We start from the raw sequence: 22,242 nt of genomic DNA, 5'->3' as shown, positions 1-22,242 counted from the left end.
GTGCTGCCATGTCGAAGTTCTGAAAGAACGCAATGATTCGCCGGGAGGCCTCCAAACCAGGCTAAATCCCAAAATAGAAAAACAGGTAGACGGATGCCCGAACAGTCCAACGCTCAGATGCGTGGCCGGTCCCTCTCGCTTCGGCGGTATGTCTGACGAATGACGCCAACATCTGGCTCGTCATTCGCCGGTTCGCCTGTCGCTAGGCAACGGAAGTAAGCCGCAAAGTTTAACTTAATTTATGCGCAGATATTTTTACTTTTTCCGGGAAAGAATAAAAAAAAATAAAACAATTTCTGTTAATCTCATTTTACATTCTTCTTTTTTTCGATGCTCGCAGCCCCAATTCGTCGATGTTAATACTATAGCGTGACGTGTTTCCTCTTTCCAATTTTCGCCGAGTGTCCGCTCTTGTTCAATTCCTTTCTCTATGGTTACATGGTGTCAGAAGTGGCCACCCAGTGCTACACTTTCCAGCGGGAACAGGACCTCGGGCGCACCCAGGAACAGACATAGATGTACTGAAGCCACCGGGACCACTACTGATGACAGGTGATATGGGCAAGAATAGGCAACGATTTAAGCAGATGCTGGAGCTCTACTTCACGGTAACAAAGCCGCATGACAAACCTCTGAGCAAGGCAGCAATGACAGCAGTACTACTAAGCTTAGCAGGGGAGGACGCATTAGAAGTTTTCAACAACTTCTCCTTCAGCGAAGCTGAAAGCAAAGAAGACTACGAGACCGTCGTCGGCGAGTTTGACGCATACTGGGCTGCTCAAAGAAACGAAGTGTACGAGCGGTATCTGTTCCGGAAGCGGATGCAGACAGCGGGGGAGTGTTTTGCGCACGAGACGTGAGGATGCAAGCCCGATCGTGCAAGTTCGGTGAGCTAAGAGACTCCATGATACGCGACCAAACTGTAATCGGCATTAACAATGACAGCCTCCGGGCTAAACTCCTGCAAGACAACGAGCTCACGCTGGCTAAAGCCGAAAAAATATGCAAGGTATCAGAGGCAGCTGCTTTGCAATGCGAAGCATGGGCGGATAAAGTAAACCAAGTAGATCCAGTCAATGTAGCTCGGAGCTCAACCAAGCATCCAAAAATGTTCAAATTCTCACGTTGCGGCAGAGAACACAGGCCACGTGACTGCCCAGCTTATGGCAAGATTTGCAGAATCTGTAACGCAAGGAATCGCTTTGCTGTTTGCTGCAGAAGAGCGGCGCGCGTAGATGAGCTCCAGGATGACGGTGATGACAACGACTTCGAAATTTTGGATGTGTGTACCAGTAACATACGGAATGAACGTGATTGGATGGTGATAGCGAGCCTTGGCGGCGACGAACTCAAATTCAAAGTCGACACGGGATCTCAAGCTAACGTCATACTGGATTCAGCCTACAGAAAGCTGCGGCCAATGCCGCCTGTCAAACGTAGCAACACCACTTTGCGGTCATACGAGGGACCATCATCAAACACCTAGGTGTCATCAGCCAAGAAGTAGTCATTGGTGACAGACGTCAGCATTTGGACTTCTTCGTTTCCAAAAAAGTAAGGCAGGCACTGCTCGGGCTCAAGGCAAGTGAATTGCTCGGGCTAGTTACCAGGACAGTCGACGCAGTGGGAGCAAGCAACTCCGAACAAGTAATGCAGGAATTCGGCGAGCTATTCGAAGGTACCGGCTGCGTACAACGACACTAGAAGATGGTCCTGTCTGCGGATGCTGTCCCAGTGGTTCAAGCTGCCCGACGAGTTCCTTTGGCCCTAAAGGAACCACTTCACAGCGAGCTGAAGCGGATGGAGCAAGCGGGCATCGTGACAAAGGTCAACGAACCGACTGAATGGGTAAGCCCATTGGTAATAGTCAAGAAAAAAGATGGAAAGTTGAGGGTTTGCATGGATCCCACGATAATCAACGCTAGCATAAAACGGGAGCATTGCGAAATGCCAAGACGTGAGGACATAGAGGCGGAACTGGCCGGTGCAAAGGTGTTCAGTCGACTTGATGCGAAGGCTGGTTTTAATCAAATTCCTCTAGATGAAGAAACTTCAAGAATCTGCACTCTCGCAACTCCTTTCGGAAGGTATAGGTTCTTGCGGATGCCCTTTGGAATTGCGTCAGCGTCAGAAGTATTTCAAAAGACTCTGAGGGAAATATTCGATTCCTTACCGGGCGTTCATGTGTATGTTGATGACATATTGATTTGGGGAATCTCGCAGGAACAACATGACCATCGGTTGAGATCAGTACTCGAAGCTGCTAGGCAAGCTGGTCTTAAGCTAAACGCAGAGAAGCGAAAGGTTGGTGTTCACGAAATCGAATTTCTGGGTGATATCTCCAAAAACGCCATAAAGCCCAACCAACGACAGATCGAGTGCGTGAAACAGATGCCCATTCCGGCCGACAAACAGGGAGTGCAGCGTCTTCTGGTTGTAGCCAATTATTTTTCCAAGTACCTTCCCTCCTTGTCGCAGAGGACGTCTTCTTTGCGCAGCCTAATCAAGCATGATGCAGTATTTGCATGGACACCAACCCACACGCATGAATGACACAGTATCTGCGACAGCCTTGGCCAGCAGCCACTGCCAGCTATCTTTGACCCTCGGAAAGAAACGAAAGTGACGTCAGATGCATCAGTGACTGGTTTGGGTTCAGCTCTCATGCAGCGTCACGGAAGTGAATGACGTCCTGTAGCGTACGCATTAAAGGGCCGTTTATAGTCCGACGTAACGCGCGCGCGCGCGCACGCTACGTCACGTCGGCGAAAACGACACCTCTATAGTCGGGCGCACCGGCGTAGCCAACGTAACCGGCGGCTTCCAACGCGCCCCGACGGGCCCGGCGCCGATATGGCTCCGGAGCCATTCGCGCGTCGAAGTCGGCGGAACTCTCGCACCACAATGCATTGCGCGCGAAGAAAAAGGCGCCAACACAACTCCGCAGACGGCTTTTGCGAACGGCGTGCGACTTGGCGAACCTTCTGCGCATGCTCCGAAGATAGCAGCCTACGGCGCGCGCGTTGAAGTATAGAGGGGATGGCATCTCGGCTGGCACAGCGCAACCGACGTAGCGTGACTGACCGCGAACGACGCTCGCCCGCGCGCCGATAACGTCGGACTATAAACGGGCTTTCGCGGTCAGTTACGCTACGTCGGTTGCGCTGCGACAGCCGAGATGCCATCCCCTCTATACTTCAACGCGAGCGCCGTAGGTTGCTATCTTCGGAGCATGCGCATTGTGGTGCGAGAGTTCCGCCGACTACGACGCGTGAATGGCTCCGGAGCCAAATCGGCGCCGGGCCCGTCGGGGCGCGTTGGAAGCCGCCGGTTACGTTAGCTGCGCCGGTGCGTCCGACTATAGAGGGGTCGTTTTCGCCGACGTGACATAAGGGCCGTTTATAGTCCGACGTAACGCGCGCGCGCGCGCACGCTACGTTACGTTGGCGAAAACAACTCCTTCTATAGTCCGACGCACTGCAGCGCCGACGTAACCGGCGGCTGCCAGCGCGCCCCGACGGGCCCGGCGCAGATTTGGCTCCTGCTCCATTCGCACGTCGGCGCCGCCGACTGCGTCGCACCACAATGCATTGCGCGCGAAGAAAAAGGCGCCAACGCAACTCCGCAGACGGCTTTTGCGGACGGCGCGCGACTTGGCGAAAGTTCTGCGCATGCTCCGAAGATAGCAGCCGATGGCGCGCGCGTTGAAGTATAGAGGGGATGGCATCTCGGCTGGCGCAGCGCAACCGACGTAGCGTGACTGACCGCGAACGACGCTCGCCCGCGCGCCGAGAACGTCGGACTATAAAGGGCAAGATATAGTCCGGCGTAACGCGCGCGCGCGGCCACGCGCGTCGCGGTTAAGCGACGTCGGTGAAAAGCGCGCACTCTACAGTCCGGCGTCACGGCGTAGCCGGCGTGCCCAGGCGCGCTTGGCGAGCACAACGCCGCCGGCGTGGACATACAGCGTGTTCTATTTCACGCGGCTGCCGCTAGACCAGAATGCACTGCGCGCTGCAGCGGCAGCGAGCAGAAGGCAGAATGGCGGCCTGCGGTGCGCGTACTGACAGTGCGGCTGTGGTTTTTTCAACATCCGTGCGGGATGACAGCGCGAGTGAGGACGCCTGCTTGAAGCGATTTGCAACCTTCCATGTGTATACGATGTGAAACGCATGGACTACCGTGACACACACTGTAAAATAATTTACACCCCTAAGGGTTTTTTCGGTGTCTATAACTAACCCCCTAGCACCCTTGAAAAAGGTGGGTTCTATAGGGAATTACACCCTTATGATGGTTATTCTATATTCCAATAACACCCTATCCCTTGAGGGTGTTTTGAACAACATATTACCCTTCGACCCACGGGGTGTAAGGGTGTGATCAGGAATATATTGCCCCTTCACCTATCGGGTGTAATGAGCAATATAATAACCCTTGAAGTATGACATGTGGATGCGGGTTCATATGCACTTCATTGTTTGTTTCGTAAGTCCACAGTCAGGCTAGCACACAGAAATGTTACGTATGGTGTGCATACAATAGGTAATGTGTTTCCAAACGCACGGCATAGCAACTTTGAGAGAAAACACATAATCATGTGTGATGGTCCCATTTACCACAGACACAGAGTGACTGCATGGAGGGTCATTTATTCTAGCCTCTTGTACAATATTTAGAGCTTGCACTATGCCTTGTATGTGGTGACAAGTCTTGTGGCCGTTCTACGTTGAAGAACAGTCTCATTCAAACCAAAGTTCCAGGGCAGAGGCGAGGATGATGATGCCTTTGTGTAGCTGCATTCCAATGTCCTAAGGCGAGCCATCATAGATGAAGCCATTTCTTCACTGATCGATGTAGCCATCTGCTTCTTTTCTACCTGCAAAATGATTTGTTGCAATTTAATGTCAGGAAAAGTACACGAAACATGACAAGCTGTGCTTCCCTGCATCATTCACTTTAATATTTCAAGATCACATGAAGAGCAGGTTAAAGAAACAAGCACAGATAGTACTTACTTCCAAGAAATCGTTATTTTCGAAAGAATAAGGCATTCAATCTGCCACATCATGAATGTAGGAGAGACAGGCTACAGAATTACATGAGGGCAATTCAGAAATTATTGCCTTCAAGCCCACTACTTTGCCAATATTACAGCAAACATTTTGAACTCTATCATTTATGCATTTATGTTTAAGCTATCGAATGTCACTTGCCTCGCCTTCCTATCTCTTCTCGTTCCAGAGTAATCGAGCAATTCATGGCATCCAGTGGTGACGTCCAGTTGAAACAACAGGCTGTAATTGAATTTCTGACTGTGGAAGGTTGTGTTCATATCAACATTCATGGCCATCTGACTGCAGTTTACAGGAATGCCTGTGTTGACATCAGCACTGTGCGGAGGTGGGCAAGGACTGTGAAAGACCAAAATCCTGCCTCATCACATCTCCCGGATCAGCACCGAAATGGACGGCCCACAATGGCTTCTGATGAGGCTCATGAACATCAGGCAGATGAGTTGACTCGGGGCAATCGCAGGATCAAGCAACACCAGATTGCAACAACACTCGCCATTTCCGTTGGCTCAGTGAACCACATCATTAACGACCTGCGTTACAAGAAGACTTGCGCTTGTTGGGTGTCACGGTAACTGACAACTGACATGAAAAAGTCGAAGCATTTCCAACAAGTTCAATTCTTCTTGTAACCCAGGAGGTTTTTAATTATGTGGTTCACTGAACCAATGGAAATAGCGAGTGTTGTAGCAATTTGGTTCCGCAGTGAGAAATTCAATTCAATTACAGCCCACTGTTTCAACCGGACATCACCACTGGATGCGATGCATTGCTCGATTACTTTGGAACGCGAAGAGATAGGAAGATGGGTCAAGTGACATTCTATAGCTTAAACATCAGTGCATTAATGATAAAGAGCCAAAATGTTTGCAGTACTACTGGTAAAGTAGTGGGTTTGGAGGCATTACTTTCTTAACCGCCCTCATATCACAGCAATAACGCTGTGCAGTTTGTTTTTGTGTGTGACATTTGACCCAAAACTAGAATTTAGTGATCTTAGGCTTCTAAATTCGCCTCACTGGTGTGCTCTTGATCCCTAATTGTCATGGTGGTTGCTCTGCAAATGTTTATCAAGCATGGTTCCTCTAAAATATTTGACACAATTATTTGTAACATATTCAACGAAAATTTTAAAATGTTAGTTGAGAGCATTACATGTTTCGTTCTCCTGTTGTTCTCTTTATACTAAGCATCACTAAGCTGACCTTTATTTTTTCTTAATCTCGGACTTACACAGTGGCTGGTAACAACCCCTCTGTCAGAACTATTTGGCATCTCTACTACAAAGAAGCCCTACCTACACCTTCTGACATCATCTTAGCCATCTCCACTAAGCAAGCACATAATCCTGCAGGTATTTTTATTACAGAGGTTTTCCCTAAAGATCTTCCAAGCAAGAACACTTTAGCATTTGATCATTTAGATGCTTTTAACTGAAACAACACAGTGAATCCATCATGCTTAACAGAAGTTTAGCTATTTTAATCAAAGCACAGTTAAAGCCTTTCATGTATGAAGTTTGCGATCTGCTTTCACTTGATCTTGCTGGTTATATGATTGTGAGTTACACTGAGGTCAAACATTCTAATGGCCAACATCTTTCATCTGTGAAGCGCAGAAAACTTTAGTGCACTTGTCAGTGTTGTTACGGCATTCTTATATGTGATGATTAGGCTGCTGGCTGTTTAGCACGGTAGTAGGATAGTACAGGGTGATCATTTTCAAGTTTTATGGAATTTTAAAAAATGTCCTGCGGCAGATGGCATAATTCTTGTCCTTGAGCTAGATTATTTGAAGAGGTGGAAATTACTAGCATGAGAAATCGAAACACATGCTCAACTAAATAAAAAAATCACTAATTAACGTCGTAACTAATTATATTACTGCACATATTGCAATTTATTAATTCTAGCCAGTGAGCTTGGAAGACATGTGCATTTGAACTTCCAGAATGACACCAGTTTAGGAATATTTCCCTTATAAAGACCAATACACAAGGGTGTTCCCGTTACTTTTGTGCATCAGTGCATAAAAGCACATTTTGTTAAAAAAGTAAGTGGAACAACAGTGCATTTTTACAGCAAGTTTGATGGTGCATATCTCCAAACTGACGCCATTCTGGAAATAAATTCCAAGTAGATACACCTTGTAATGTCACTGGCTATGATTCGTAAATTACAATATGTGCCCCAGATATGTGGTGGCACTGGCATACACTCCCAGGGTTCTACTAGGAAACATAAATACCCAAGAAAGTGATGGGGAAACGGCGCCCACAGTAGCTCAATTGGTTAAGCATCTAACGCGTAATGCGATGACATGGGTTCGTTCCCCACCTGCGGCAAGTTGTTTTTTCATCCACTTTCATTTCCATTTATTTATCATTTCTTTATTTCATTTGTTAATAACAAGTAGTTTACCCTAACTTGTCCTTGGTGTCAGTGTTTGCTGGCTTCTTAGGATATGATTAATAAACATCGGGTTCATCGGTTAAGCCGCTTTCTTTTCGTTTATATTAGCTATAATGTAATTCATTCGAAAGATAATAAAATTTTCTAATTAGCTTGATATGTTTCGATTTCTCGTGCAAGATATATCTGCCTGTTTGAATATTCCTGCTCAAGGACTAGAATTATGCAATATGCAACAGGGCTATATGTAAAAATTCCACAAAACTGAAAATCATCACCTTGTATAAAAACAGTGTGAATTTAAAAACAAGCTTCAGTGAACCTTAATGAATCAGCAAATGGCCAGTGTAACTAGTCTGATCATCCTGGAAATCTTTTGTAGCTTATAAGCATAGTGCATTTCAATTCCACATTTAGGAGTGCAAATTTTTCTTGAAATCAGCTTTTTCTTTTTAACAGCTAGCATCCCTGCCAGTTTGCTTAAACATAATGTTGCATGACTTCAACAGTACTGCACAATCAGACTTTTTTCTGCTCACAGTGTCTAGCGATGTGTCTTTAGCAGCTGAGATAATTAATGTTCAGGCAGATAAACATCAGAAAACATTGCAATAACTGCCAAGAAAATGCAATCATGCGTTTTGTTTACAAAAGGGCATGTGCTCTATCTTCTGCCAGGTTTGTTCTCCATGTCAGGCTAGCACGGAACTTGCACAAGAGGCACCTTTTGCATCCATGAAGATATTTTATGAGGCTATGGTGGTGTCGAAACATGATATAAACCATAACACTTTAAACTATTTTATGAAACAGTTATTTGTACAAAGATAGAAAAGGCACCAATTTTGAATTTATCACATTTGGTTTAGAGTACCATAGTATAGATGGCCCAACTAGTACAGGTACGCAAACGGGCTAGTTGGTACTGGTCGATGACGTTAGACAATGTGAACACGACAAAGGATGGAGAAAGAGGCGATAGCATTTGTTCCATTTCTCGCCACTTTTGACGTCCCTTGTACAAGTCTGCGCTGTCGAACATCGTGGATCAACTAGTACAGTCTGAAAAAAAATATGTCATGAAAGAAAACTTGGCTTTCAACCTCGACAATTCTGCCTGTTAGGTATTATGGTTTCTTTAGAACTTATTTCTTTATACAAAGTCAGACCCATCAAGTAAAGCTCGCTGAGAAAGAAATGAAGAACAGCATCAACACCTCTCAAGGCACATGCATCAAAGGAGTCAGAGCATCATACACATTACCTTTAAGTGCAAGAGTATTCTCTTTCTGAGGCAAACTGCATTTCTAGTTTCTTAAAGCCTATATATTTATTTGCCGCAGCTATGGGAAGATCACAAGGTGGAAAAGATGTGTTGGTGCAAATTCAACTATTAAGTACAACAACAAAAGGTAAAGCACAGGAAGTCTCACTGCTCCTCTGTCTAAATGACATTCAGTTTCATTTGTCATGTCCACTCCTATCCTGATGGCAGCGGAAACAGGAAGACAGCAGCATGGTTCAGAAAGCAGACGAAGGAGCTGATATCCTAGCTGACATAAAGAGTAAAGAAGCGCCATGTCGGACCATGTAGTGCAGACTTGAGACATCATTAACTAGCGCGAAAAAGACAACGGACGACAGCTAGAAGCACACAGGACAGAACTCTAGGCTTCAACTGAAATTTTGGCTACACAGAAACATAGGATTCAGGGGATGCGACCTCGACGCATGGAAGCAACATTTATCTTTCCTTTTCCCTGCCTGACACAGGAGGTATTGGAGCAAATCGATGGGCAGGTTCATTTCGAGATACGAACACTGTTTTTTGGCGAGAGCCAGGGAAGGGGTGCTTACACACCTATCACCCGCTTTTCGATGCGAAGTGCTTCGAATATTTTCATGTCGACCTGCATCTAGAGCCGCCTGGGCAGATGAGTGCTTTGAAACTGCTCAGTGCATGAGCACTTACAGCAATGATTTGCCAGATGGCCACCAGCCATGACAGCTGCCCTATCTTTGTTCCCCCAAGCGGTCGTTTAAACACCGACCTGTTTGGCTTGAGGAAACATAGGGCAGCTTTGAGTGCCTTGGTGGCTGGTGGCCACATGGCCAATCATCGCCATACGTGCTCATGCACCGAGCAGTTTCAAAGCAATCGTGTGCTCAGACAGCTCCAGAAGCAGGTACATAGGGAAATATATGAACCACTTTGCATCAAAAAAGCGGGGAATAGGTGTGTAAGCACCCGTCTCTGGCTCTTACCAAGAATGTTCGTAAGTGAAATTAACCTGTTCATAAATTTGTTCCGATAGCTCCTTTGTTGTTTCTGTCCGTCGGCATTCTGTGCATTTCATGTTTCTGTGTAGCGAAAATTTCAGTTGAAGTTTAGAGTTCTTCTGTATGTGCTTCTTGATGTTGTCTTTTTCACGCTAGTTATTGATGTCTCAAGTCTGCAATGAGCACCAACTAGCCAAAGTGCCTTCTTCAACCATGTAATACATAGGGCATATAACCGGTGGCACATTCGAGTTACAGAATGGATGCCAAGAGAAGAGAAGGGTAGTCAAGGACGGTAGAGAAGTAGACTATGATGAAGTCAAAAAATTTTGCAGGCTTCACTTTGAATCAGCTAGCGCAAGACAGGGGTAATTGGAGCTCACTGGGGGAGGTCTTCATCCTCCTGTAAAAAATATGTAGGCCAACTGTGATGAAAAAAGTATACCTGTCGGCTCAGACGTCTTCACTGTCTTTTCAGCAATGTGTAGGCCCAAGACAGCCAGTCGTTTCCCATGCAATTGCTTCATGCTGACTGTAACTGCATGGGCACAAGAAAACAACGCACCATTAATGCCACCCGAGATTGACCACTCAATAAAAGAACCTCTCAAAACAGCAAATACAATTAAGCATTTACCAGCTTAATAAATACACATATAAAGGCCAAGAATAGTTACAATAACCATACCCTTTATAACTAGACATTAAAATAAGGTAGTGAAACGTACTCTAACCGTAGGACGCTCAGTGCAATTAATTTCAGAAATACTGTTGACAACTGACAGGACGCCTTAGGCAGGGTTCAGTCACACAACAAGAAAACAAATAGTAGTAGTAATAAGCACGCCTGCGTGAAACCAAGAAACGAGTTCAGGGACGAGAAAAAAATTGATTAGGCTCGGTGTGCTTATTTATACAAAAGGATAAATTTATAAACAAATAGCGCAACCATGCGTTCATCCGCAACAGCACAAGAGCTTCTAGAACAAACGAGCACAACTTAAAGCGAAGGAAAAGTACATAGCCCGGATGGTCGTGGTTCTTTTGTTTTGCATTAGTTCTAGTCATGAAAGCACAAGCATTGCAAGCTGCCTGCGCCATTACCTACCACGGGACCTTCGACAAAAAAAAAGAACAATAACAATTGAGTGAAAGTACGCAAGCGACATTTAATACGGTTGTTACACTGCATACTTTTGGCCGCGATCGATCCTGACTGGAATCGAATTTCTGGAGGCGTTTGGCCTCGTTGCACAATCGGCGGACGGGAGCCAATCGCGGTCGAAAATTTCGATCCAGAACAGGCTCAATCGTGATCGAAAGTGGCCGTGTGACACCGGTATAAGTATGCGCCCATCTTTGGTAACAGAATGAACTAATTAGCCAAACCAAAGTATTATTTACCTGCCTGCGCCGGATACTGACGCGTAGCAGTACTTAATTCTCTACAACTCTAGTTGAGGACACGTGAACAATGAAACATTCATTTTTTTTTTCTTTTTCACATTCGGTGCCCATAGGCTACGCCTGGAGTACATATACTACACTCGCATCCAACACACCTTGTGCTGTCCTTTAAATAAATTGCGCGAAGATTACTACCACAATGACGCACCATAAAAACGCGACGCTGAACGTGGCTACGTACGTACCTTTTATATGAGCAGTTCTTGCAAAAGGCCCTCGGTTTGAAGGCGGAGCGCTGCCACGATGTGTACTGTGGGCACACCATTTCGATTACGTAGTGGATGGACGATGTTGACGATGGATTCCGCCGAAAAACAAAACGTCCACTTCATCACTGTTCTGGCCGAATGGATGTTTTCTCCGTCGCCACGAATGACGGCCGTCGTAGGCGTAGTAAACACACTGTCACAAAGAAACACCGATGTCGTAGGCCGCTGCTGCCCTTCTTTCTCACGCACAATCGCGTCGTCTTCACTCCGGACGCTCACTTCGCGTCGATGAGCACAAAAGTACGCGAGAACAACGAGGTGGTACAACCTAAACGCAGCAAAAAACAATCTAATTACTCACAACTTCAAGAATGTCACGGAGAACACACATGCACCCGACGGCCCGCCGGCCCGCCGCGAGACGTAGGAAATGACGTAGCGGCGATAGCGGCGACACCCGTCGGGGGAAGTTATTTCAATTTCGGTTTCGTTTTCAAGGCATAAAAACAAATATTCTTTTAAACTACGTGTGTGTATTATTTTCAAAGCTATTTATTTTACGCTACCTCTAAGCCATTTTCTGTGTTTACGGGTAGTTTCACTGGAAATTTATTTCCAGAAACATGGGCTGATATCAAATCAAATGGGGCAAAGGTGGGCTGGTAACTGCGTGTAAGTGAATTTATTTCTCGATGCTTTTTTTTGTTTGTTTGCTTGGACGTTCATTTGTAAAGAGACGTGGCCCTTCCTGGTTTTATAAGATACAGAGGTACTTGCGAGTCTGTCTTTTCTTTTATGCGGAGAGAAAGAGAGAGAGAGAAAAAAAGCTTTAATTGGCATTTTCAAGAAGTTCACAATGCTCATATTTCTGAACTGGTGTGCTCACGCAAATTTTAAATAGCTTGGACGAACGACAGATATAAAAGAACTTGCATAATAGCTTTTTAAACGTATAGGCGACACCACGAAATTTCACATGTGCAGTCTTTGCGTGGTGTCGTGAAAGTGCAACCGAAGCGAATCCAGATCTCGGGGTTTTTTTTTCTTTCTTTTTTTTAGAGCGGGTGAGCAAGTGCGGCCGATGACCGCTCAAAAGAAAGAACAAATATAACAACGACTCCTCTTTGGTGGACAGCCCCGTGAGTTGTCGCTTACAATCTGATGTCGGTCTTTGTCTTACTGCAGTTGCTTATAATAGCAGTTTGACGGGTAATGAGGAATATATATTCACAATCGAGGTATTTTGTGCATGCGGTAGACAAATCATTTTCAACCCAACTACTCTCGCCCTCAAACTACCACGAGCAGAGCAATTTAGTATTGTTCCTATTCAATAGCTGTGCCTGTACCATCGCCGAACCCCTTTGCTCGGCGAGGGTGCAGCTGTGGTAAAGGCTATTGAATGACAACAACAATTTCTTGGTAAAGTGTGGGAACTGTGATAACATTTCGTCTGGGTGTTGGCTTCAAGCATTCTCTTGTCTTCCCTTAGTATCATACTGTCTCTCCTCTGCGCTGTTGCATGTGAGTACAAAAAAGTAAGTGCTGCACCTTCTGCACTACTTTTGCGGTGGGTTGGGGTGGGCAGAAGGGGGCTAACGCGTAATTAGTCTTCCAGAGGGCATTGTGTCGATGGCCAGGGTGTTTCAGTGGGCATTGTGACGGCCAAAGAGGTCCAAGAAGTATTGTAGCGATGCCCACGAAGTTCTCGCTAAAAGGACTCGCACACGCCTTCCCCGCGTCCCTCTCATGTTCATTATGCACGCCCTCAAACCACCCACCGACGCGGCTGGCAAGCCAGTGACAGCAGCAGCAGCAGAATTGGAAAGAGTGAGGGAGGAGGCATAGAAAGCTTCGTTTTAAAATCTGGCAGAACGCCCCTGTACACGCTGTAACCTGCAATCCAGAGCTCTGGTGTTTTGACAAAATTCAATTTCATTCTGCAAAGTATTTCTTTCCCGTATTCAGCATGTACATCTGTCCTACCCGTCTAGCGAGGGGAGACGGGCGAGTCTCGCGAGACGGGTCTGCATATGCCAAGACATCGCGAACGTACTTGGCAGGTGGGCAGTTGCGCGCACACTTGAAAAATGGCTCACCACTGTTCCGTGAACAAAGATGGGTCCGCAAATGCCCCTCAAATTTCTGGAATCTTGTTATATCTGCAATGATTGGCTTAATATCCTATTCATGCATGCAATAATACTGTCTCCAATTTGGGAGGGGAAATATTTGAGTAAATACCGCTGTTAGTCGGTGTTGTAAATACTTTATGCATCGCAAGTTGTACGTTGGTTCTCTATACTTTCTTAGATTATTCTCCCTTTCTTTTTGAGCACTCCGTTCAGGCAGCTGTTTGTAAGCCAGTAGAACTTTCCCTTACTATACAACTACAAACTTAACAGTTTCTTTTTCTACAGCCAGCATCGTAAATTGACGCTGACGCGAAGCCATGAGCGTTTTGCACGGCTCTTTCCGCAGATGCTGCTTGAGCAAAGCATTGTGGTGGGTGAGAAGGCTCAAGTTTGCCTACGAACCGACCTTGTTTATAAACTTGAGAGAAGCAGAACGAATTGGGGTTATTGATTCGGCGAAAGAAGGTCAGGTGGGGTCAAAGCTTCTCGAATCGGCGTATCTTTTGTCCACGTATGGTTCGTCGCACCCTTTTCTGCCTGTTTTGTCATGCTTGAAAGAAACCTAGACGACCGCACTGCTTTAGAGCAATTGTGGCGCGTCCAGCTGCATGCTGTCACGTGGCCTATTCATTTTGCTAGATTCCTGGCGTCCCAAAAGCAAGAGCTCCACTAGTTCTGCCGTGCTGAAAACATTTTGAACATTTTTCTTTTTGTTAAATACTCAATACTAGAAAAAGTAGGTGCGCGCTTTTGGATTCCTCGGAATTTGTGCGTGACGACATTTAAGAACTGTGTGCCACCTGGAACACTGTGACATAGTAGATAGTAGTGCTTCAGCAACAGGTTTTTCGCAGGACATTTAAAAAGGGCTTATCAAAACAGACAGTGAAACGGAGGGGGACTCTCTTCAGGAGTTTTGTCGGCACTGAAAGCCCGACATGTCTCGGGGGGAAGCGGTTGGGGTAGGGGAGGGCACATTTCTGGATCCACCACTGGTTTTTAGTGCCGTGGGACACGCCGTGTCTTCGTGCAACTGTATGTTTGTGAATGTGATAAAAACAAACAAAAACACCCTTGCACCCACCCCCAATATTCTTAGTCAGTGCACCCTTTCGGTGGGTAAAAGGGTGTTATGGCACCTAGAACTTCCCTATGCTTCGCAAAAAGTCATGATGATAGGATGTTTCTTGAATGAAAACACCCTTCAAGGGTGTTATGAGTCGCATTTCTCACCATCAAGGGTGTAAATTATTTTACTGTGCAGAGCGCAAGAACAACGCGTGGGAAGCTATACGAAAGCAGTGTGGTCCCGCCACAGGTAAGCTGCATTTCGCAGCTCCTGTACTAGCTGGTGGTAGTCGCCGAGTTGAGGGCGCTTGTCGAATAGCTTTCGCATGTACATGCATGGTCCGCTTCCGTTTTTGACGTAGCCGAAATACTAGCAATATGAGTGCGATGTTCTGGCTGTCAGGCACGGCGGCCGCATTTCGATGGGGGCGAAATGCGAAAAACACCTGTGTGCTTAGATTTAGGTACACGTTAAAGAACCCCTGGTCAGAAAGAAAGTGGTTTTCGCACGTAAAACCTTGTTTTTTTTTTCTGGCTGTCAGGACAAGTTAACGCCATCCGGCAAAAGTTTTCATTTTAGCGCACAAACAGCGCGCGGAACGAGAAGCGCGCGCGCTACCCGAACGATGCGCATGCGCCATGTAAACAGCTGTTCGCCGCGGCGAAGTTGCGCTCCTGGACGCACAGATGGCGCCAGCCTCGAGCTGCGCGCGCACGCCGAACTCTAGAGGACGCAAATTTCTTGCACCCCTGGCGTCGCTAGCGCAGCGTATCCGACTTCGCCTGCCGCGGCCTGGCGCGCCGAGAACGCCGGACTATATCTTGGCCTTAAACCATAGAGAAAGAAATTCAACAAGAGGGGACACCATAGAGAAAGAAATTCAACAAGAGGGGACACTCTTTAAAAACTGGCAACAGGAATCACGTCACGCCTAGTTTCAACAACGTCCGTTAGTTGACGCGAGCATCAGAAAAAAAGAATGTGAAATAAACTTCAAGACAACGTTTTATTTTTTTTATTCCTTCCCACTAAAAGTGAAAAAGTTTTGCGTGTAAATGAACTTATACTTTGCAACTTTTTGTTGCGTTGCCTAGCAACAAGCTAGCGGCACGCCAGACGCGCGTGCATACGTCATGCGCCAGACAAGCCGCAGGAGTGAGCGAGGACGGTCGTACGTGCGAAGCTCGCGTGCTCGGCGACCCGTCTGTTTTGGATATAGCCCATTTTTGGGGGACTCCCGGCCTTCTCTATGCTTCTCTTGCGTGTCGTCTGCATTTCCACACGGCACCACTACACTACTGGACTACGGCAAGGTGAGAAATTGTGTTTGACAGTGTGCGGCGTATTTTAATCACATTTAGGCTTAGTTCGAGTGGCGCAGTTAGCGAAAAACAGCACCGCCGTCCTGGCGCAGTTAATTTGAGTTAATGCCTCGTCCTGGGAGATGTTTGCGACGCTTTCTATGAGCCGCAACATTACTGTAACTTATTTCGGTAGTATTTGGGTACGCTTGCCGCGCCCGGCTTATTGACGCAGTAAGCGAAAACCGGCTCGGCCGTGTGAGGCATTTGCGCGTGTGCATGCGTGCACTACGTCGTAGCGCCTGAGACAGACAAGTTTTCGCGCATTCTGTGGCCCCCAACAGTATTGTAACTAACGTCGTTATATTTGGGGTAGTTTAGAAGCACGGTTGCCGCGCCCGGCTTATTGACGCAGTTAGCGAAAAGCAGCTCGGCTGTGTGCCGCAGTTTGGCGTGTACTGAATCTTACTGGTAGAAGTTCGTGACGCATTCTCTGACCCGAAAAAAAGTATTGTAATATTATTTGGTAACTTTTTGGGATACCTTGAGGCTTGCTCGCCGCGCCTGGGGTTGTGAAGCTGTTAGCGAAAAAAGCGAGCCGCGGCCGCGGCCACAGTGAGTTAGTTTTGCGTGTACTGAATTTTAGTGGGACAAGTTTGTGACGCATTTTATAGCCCTGCAACAACATATACATTATTGCGGTACTCACGCTTCTCGAAAACGCGACGAGCGATTGCCGAGAGTGATAACACGGGAGTGTTGCATGCGCCGGCACGACGCGTAAGAGATAACACGGAGGAGCTCAAGAACATGACATATATGTATTCTGAGCTACTGAAAACAGGCGTTGCACCGACGAGTCTGACGTGAGTGTGATTAGAAGGCATTCTGCGAGCGTGTAACATGGTCTGGCCTAGCCTGTGTTGTTGCTACCTTTGTGTACTTGGCGTACCATCGTGTCGGCCGAGGCCAAGTTGTTTTGGAAACGCGCAGTCACCCGTGTATTTGTGCACTTAAAGTGCAGGAAATAATGCCCGGGAAAGGAGGGGTGCTTGAAAATCGGATGTTCAGATTTTATGGCATTGTTTGGGAGGAGTCTTTGCTGCGAAATGTACGTAAAAGTGAATTTATCTGTAATGCCGCTCATTCACCACTTACGCACGTTTCGCCTCTACACGCAATACTCCTGTTAGGTCAATATACGGAAATCATACATGCTTGTAATTTACTTTCTTTCAGCTGATGACATCCGGTGGAGCATCGTACGGCAATGACTGCTGCTTACCTGGTGCCACAACTTTGGATGAATGCAGAAGAAGCCCGGAACGAGCATTTATATAGAGCAAAATAAACATTCCATCATTTCAGAAGACGTCTTTCGTTTTCTTTATGAAATTGCACCTGACAGATTCGGCGCAGTCCTGTAAAGGTCAATCGCAATCGTTTCTACTTAAAACGACTCCACGCGAAGGCCACGCGAGGTTCAGCAGAAGCGAAAAAAAAAACAAAACATGAATGCCGTGCCGAGCAGCGGAGCCGGCGCGGCGTGTACCAACTGGTATTCAAAACGCGCGCGCCGAAAACCGAAACCGGAAGGAGTCAACAACATCCGCTTGGTGTGCTACAGTCAATTCGGCCGCTGGGCTCTATGGGAGTGTCCGCTCTTGTTGAAATTTCTTTCTCTATGGGGACACTCTTCAAAAACTGGCAACAGGAAACACGTCACGCCTAGTTTCAACAACATCCGTTAGTTGACGCGAGCATCAGAAAAAAAGAACGTGAAATAAACTTCCAGACAACGTTCTATTTTTTTTTATTCCTTCCCTCTAAAAGTGAAAAAGTTTTGCGTGTAAATGAACTTATACTTTGCAACTTTTTGTTGCGTTGCCTAGCAACAAGCTAGCGGCACGCCAGACGCGCGTGCATACGTCATGCGCCAGACAAGCATCAGGAGTGAGCGAGGATGGTCGTACGTGCGAAGCTCGCGTGCTCGGTGACCCGTCTGTTTTGGATATAGCCCATTTTATTGGGCTCCCCGCCTTCTCTATGCTTCTCTTGCGTGTCGTCTGCATTTCGACGCGGCACCACTGCACTACTGGACTACGGCAAGGTGAGAAATTGTGTTGGACAGTGTGCGGCTCATTTTAATCACATTTAGGCTTAGTTCGAGTGGCGCAGTTAGCGAAAAACAGCACCGCCGTCCTGGCGCAGTTAATTTGAGTTAATGCCTCGTCCTGGCAGATGTTTGCGACGCTTTCTATGAGCCCCAATATTACTGTAACTTATTTCGGTAGTTTTTGGGCACGCTTTCCGCGCCCGGCTTATTGACGCAGTAAGCGAAAACCGGCTCGGCCGTGTGACGCATTTGCGCGTCTACATGCGTGTAGTACGTCGTAGCGCCTAAGACAGACAAGTTTTCGCACATACTGTGGCCCCCAACATTATTGTAACTAACGTCGTTATATTTGGGGTAGTTTAGAAGCACGGTTGCCGCGCCCGGCTTATTGACGCAGTTAGCGAAAAGCAGCTCGGCTGTGTGCCGCTGTTAGTTTCGCGTGTACTGAATCTTACTGGTAGAAGTTCGTGACGCTTTCTCTGACCCGAAAAAGTATTGTAATTTGTTTGGTAACTTTTTGGGATATCTTGAGGCTTGCTCGCCGCGCCTGGGGTTGCGAAGCTGTTAGCAAAAAAGCAAGCCGGCCATAGTGAGTTAGTTTTGCGCGTACTGAATTTTAGTGGGACAAGTTTGTGATGCATTTTATAGCCCTGCAACAACATATATCCCATTTCGGTACTCACGCTTCTCGAAAACGCGACGAGCGATTGCCGAGAGTGATAACACGAAAGTGTTGCATGCGCCGGCAGGACGCGTAAAAGATAACACGGAGGAGCTCAAGAACATGACATTTATGTATTCTGAGCGACTGAAAACAGGCTTTGCACCCACGAGTCTCACTTGAGTGCGATTAGAATGCATTCTGCGAGCGTGTAACATGGTCTGGCTGAGCCTTTGTTGTAGCCACCTTTGTGTACTTGGCGTACCATCGTGTCGACTGAGGCCAAGTTGTCTTGGACACACGCAGTCACCCGTGTATTTGTGCACTTAAATTGCAGGAAATGCCCGGGAAAGGAGGGGTGCTTGAAAGTCGGATGTTCAGATTTTATGGCGTTGTTTGGGAGGAGCCTTTGCTGCGAAATGTACCTAAAAGTGAATTTATCTGTAATGCCGCTCATTCACTTACGCACGTTTCGCCTCTACACGCAATACTCCTGTTAGGTCAATATACCGAAATGACACATGCTTGTAATTTACTTTCTTTCAGCTGATGGAATCCGGTGGAGCATCGTACGGCAACGACTGCTGCTTACCTGGTGCCGCAACTTTGGATGAATGCAGAAGAAGCCCGGAACGAGCATTCATATAGAGCAAAATAAACATTTCATCATTTCAGAAGATGTCTTTCGTTTTCTTTATGAAATTGCAGCCGACAGATTCGGCGCAGTCTTGTAAAGGTCAATCGCCATCATTTCTACTTAATAATGAAACGATTCCACGCCAAGGCCACGCGAGGTTCAGCAGAAGCGAAAAAAAAAATGCCGTGCCGAGCAGCGGAGCCGTCGCGGCGTGTACCAACAGGTGTTCAAAACGCGCGCGCCCAAAAACGAAACCGGAAGGAGTCAACAACATCCGCTTGGTACGCTACAGTCAATTCGGCCGCTGGGCTCTATGGGAGTGTCCGCTCTTGTTGAAATTTCTTTCTCTATGCTTAAACGGCCCTATAGCGTGGGCGCGCGCGCGCGCGCGCGGACGTTACGTCGGACTATAAACGGCCCTTTACGTTAGCTGCGCCGGTGCGCCCGACTAAAGAGGTGTCGTTTTCGCCGACGTGACGTAGCGTGCGCGCGCGCGCGCGCGCGCGTGCGTCTGACTATAAACGGCCCTATAGGGTTCTGACTGACGCGGAACAGCGTTATTCACAGATAGAAACGGAAGCCTTAGCCGTGACTTTCGGCTGCCAGAAGTTTCATTACTTCATCTATGGTCGATAGATTGTCTTGGAAAGTGATCATCGGCCGTTGATAGCTACAGCTCAAAAAGCAATAGCTTATATGCCGCCTAGACTACAAAGGTTTTTTATGCGTCTGCTCAAATATGACTATGTCCTTCGATATGTTCCAGGAAAAGAACTAATCTTGGCAGACATGCTCACCCGAGCCACAGCCGTGATACCGGATCAGGACGATGCGGACGCTGATGCGGATATGGAAATCCATGCTGTGAGTGTGGTTACAGCCCTTGTCAGCGACGTCACGTTGAAGAGGCTCAACGAAAAGACTGATAAGGATCCCTATTTGCGCGCCGTAATTGAGGCCGTTCGCAATGGGGAAAAAGTTGAAGGAAAGCTTAAACATTTCACAGGCGAGCTGTCAATTGTGAAAGGTATTCTACTGAAAGGTACAAAAGTGGTTGTGCCTGTGTCCATGAGAGGCGAGATGATTGCACGAGTGCATGAAGGCCACATGGGCCTTAATAAATGTAAAGCAAGGGCAAGAAGATACATTTTTTGGCCGAACATTAACGCAGATATCACAGAAATGACCCAGAGGTGTGCTGTGTGCAAACACTATGCATATAATAAACCCACCGAACCACTCATCCTTAGACGTACGCCGCATTACCCATGGTATAGGGTCGGTGTCGACCTATCCGAATATGGTGGAAGGTCGTATCTTTCAGTGTATGACGCTTTTTCTAACTTTCCAGAAGTGGAGGAGTTGCGTGACACATCGGCAACAACCGTCATCGACAAGCTGGGGGCCATTTTTGCGAGACATGGTGTTCCGTATGAGGTATGTACAGACAACGGACCTCAGTTCAGAAGCAGAGACTTCTGCAGGTTTGCAAGCAAGTATGACTTCAGACATCTCACCTCAAGCCCGGAGTTCCCGAGATCCAATGGACTTGCAGAGAAAGGCGTGCAGGTAGCTAAAAGAATTTTGAAAAAGAACGAAAGAAGCCAGAGAAGACTTCTGGCTGGGGCTACTTAGCTACAGGTCAACCCCCTTAGAAGATGGACGATCACCCGGAGAACTACTCCAAGGAAGGCGATTAAGATCGACTCTTCCTGATTTCAGCAACCAGCAGAGAACGCAAGTGTGGAAACATGCTCAAAAGGAAAATTCGAGACGGGTTTTACCACCACTGGAAAAGGGACAGACTGTTAGGCTGAAGAAAAAGTTTTGGTCACGGAAAGCGAAAGTGGTTAAGCAGATTTAACCAAGATCGTATGAAGTGCTGACAGAGGGCAACGAAACACTTCGTCGCAACAGGCGACATCTGCTCCCCACAGGTGAAGTTTTCATTCAGGACGCACTGGTAGATGACTACGGTACTGACGAACGCCGGCAAAGTACACACGCCGCTCCCGACCTGCCCGACCAGAATGGCGACAGACCCCACTAAATCATTACGAAGATCTCGCCGCCAGTTCAGACCACCTCAACGTCTGCAGTAGGACGCGAATTTCCACCAGTTGCCTTGAACCCTAGAATTTTTAATGCTGTGAGGACGTGCATTACATAGCTGCTGTTCTAATGTGTACTTTCAAAAGGAGAGGTCTGTATCGTAATCTGATAGTGCGCTTACCAGTGCAACCCACGTCACTATTTCTAATCGGCACGAGCCGCGCCCTTTCTCTTTACTTCTCCCTCTTTGCTCTTGGCTTGTCTTTATAAGCAAGCGCAATAAAGGACGCAAGCAGTTTTTCGCCCTTCACCATGTCTGCCTGGTCAATGCTTCGCACACGCCCATAACGCACGGAACGTTACAAGATCCAAAACTACTGCGAAGAACGCATGTGGGTAAAACTAGAAATAGCAAAGCGCAGCGTACATCTATATGTGATATACGTGGGTACAGGAGGACCATGGTTCGTATTCCGGTGTCGCGCAAGTTTGCGCCAGATTAAAAAAAATATTCGCATGTTGATAAAATTGTGTACACAGGCCTGGAGTGTGGCCTGACCTCCGTGACCAGAACCGGTAACGCGCTCCCTCACCAGAGCAGGATTGGTCACCCTGGTCCAGTACTTGGCCACAACCTCCTATATTAATACAAAAATCAAATCCCGGCCACAGTCCCTAGCAGCTGCGAAGCAACTGACCAAGGCGGCGGTCAGATCTGTGACGCAGGAGAGGGTGCTAAGAATCTCAGGATCCGGACAGGCCGCCAATGGAATCTCCACCTGGCAATGTTTAGCGCTAGAACGTTGAACATTGGCAAAGAAGTGAGGCG

The 22,242-nt window shown here is 47.1% G+C and overlaps 2 long non-coding RNA genes across 2 annotated transcripts; one reads left to right on the top strand and one right to left on the bottom strand.

The window, feature by feature from the left end:
* The first annotated feature begins 449 nt into the window (after positions 1 to 449).
* LOC139052133 (uncharacterized) lies at positions 450 to 21,096 on the top strand. Its single transcript, XR_011509723.1, has 3 exons — positions 450 to 1,848; positions 20,128 to 20,225; positions 20,713 to 21,096. It is a non-coding gene; the product is annotated as an uncharacterized lncRNA (long non-coding RNA).
* On the bottom strand, positions 4,520 to 11,853 carry LOC139052132 (uncharacterized). Its single transcript, XR_011509722.1, has 3 exons — positions 11,419 to 11,853; positions 10,212 to 10,304; positions 4,520 to 4,879 (listed from the first exon to the last, which is right to left on the bottom strand). It is a non-coding gene; the product is annotated as an uncharacterized lncRNA (long non-coding RNA).
* Positions 21,097 to 22,242: the final 1,146 nt, after the last annotated feature.

Source organism: Dermacentor albipictus, unplaced genomic scaffold (assembly GCF_038994185.2).
Source record: "Dermacentor albipictus isolate Rhodes 1998 colony unplaced genomic scaffold, USDA_Dalb.pri_finalv2 scaffold_19, whole genome shotgun sequence".
NCBI lineage: Eukaryota > Metazoa > Arthropoda > Arachnida > Ixodida > Ixodidae > Dermacentor > Dermacentor albipictus.
Note: the sequence above shows the minus strand (reverse complement) of the source record. Positions and strands in the feature narration are given on the sequence as shown.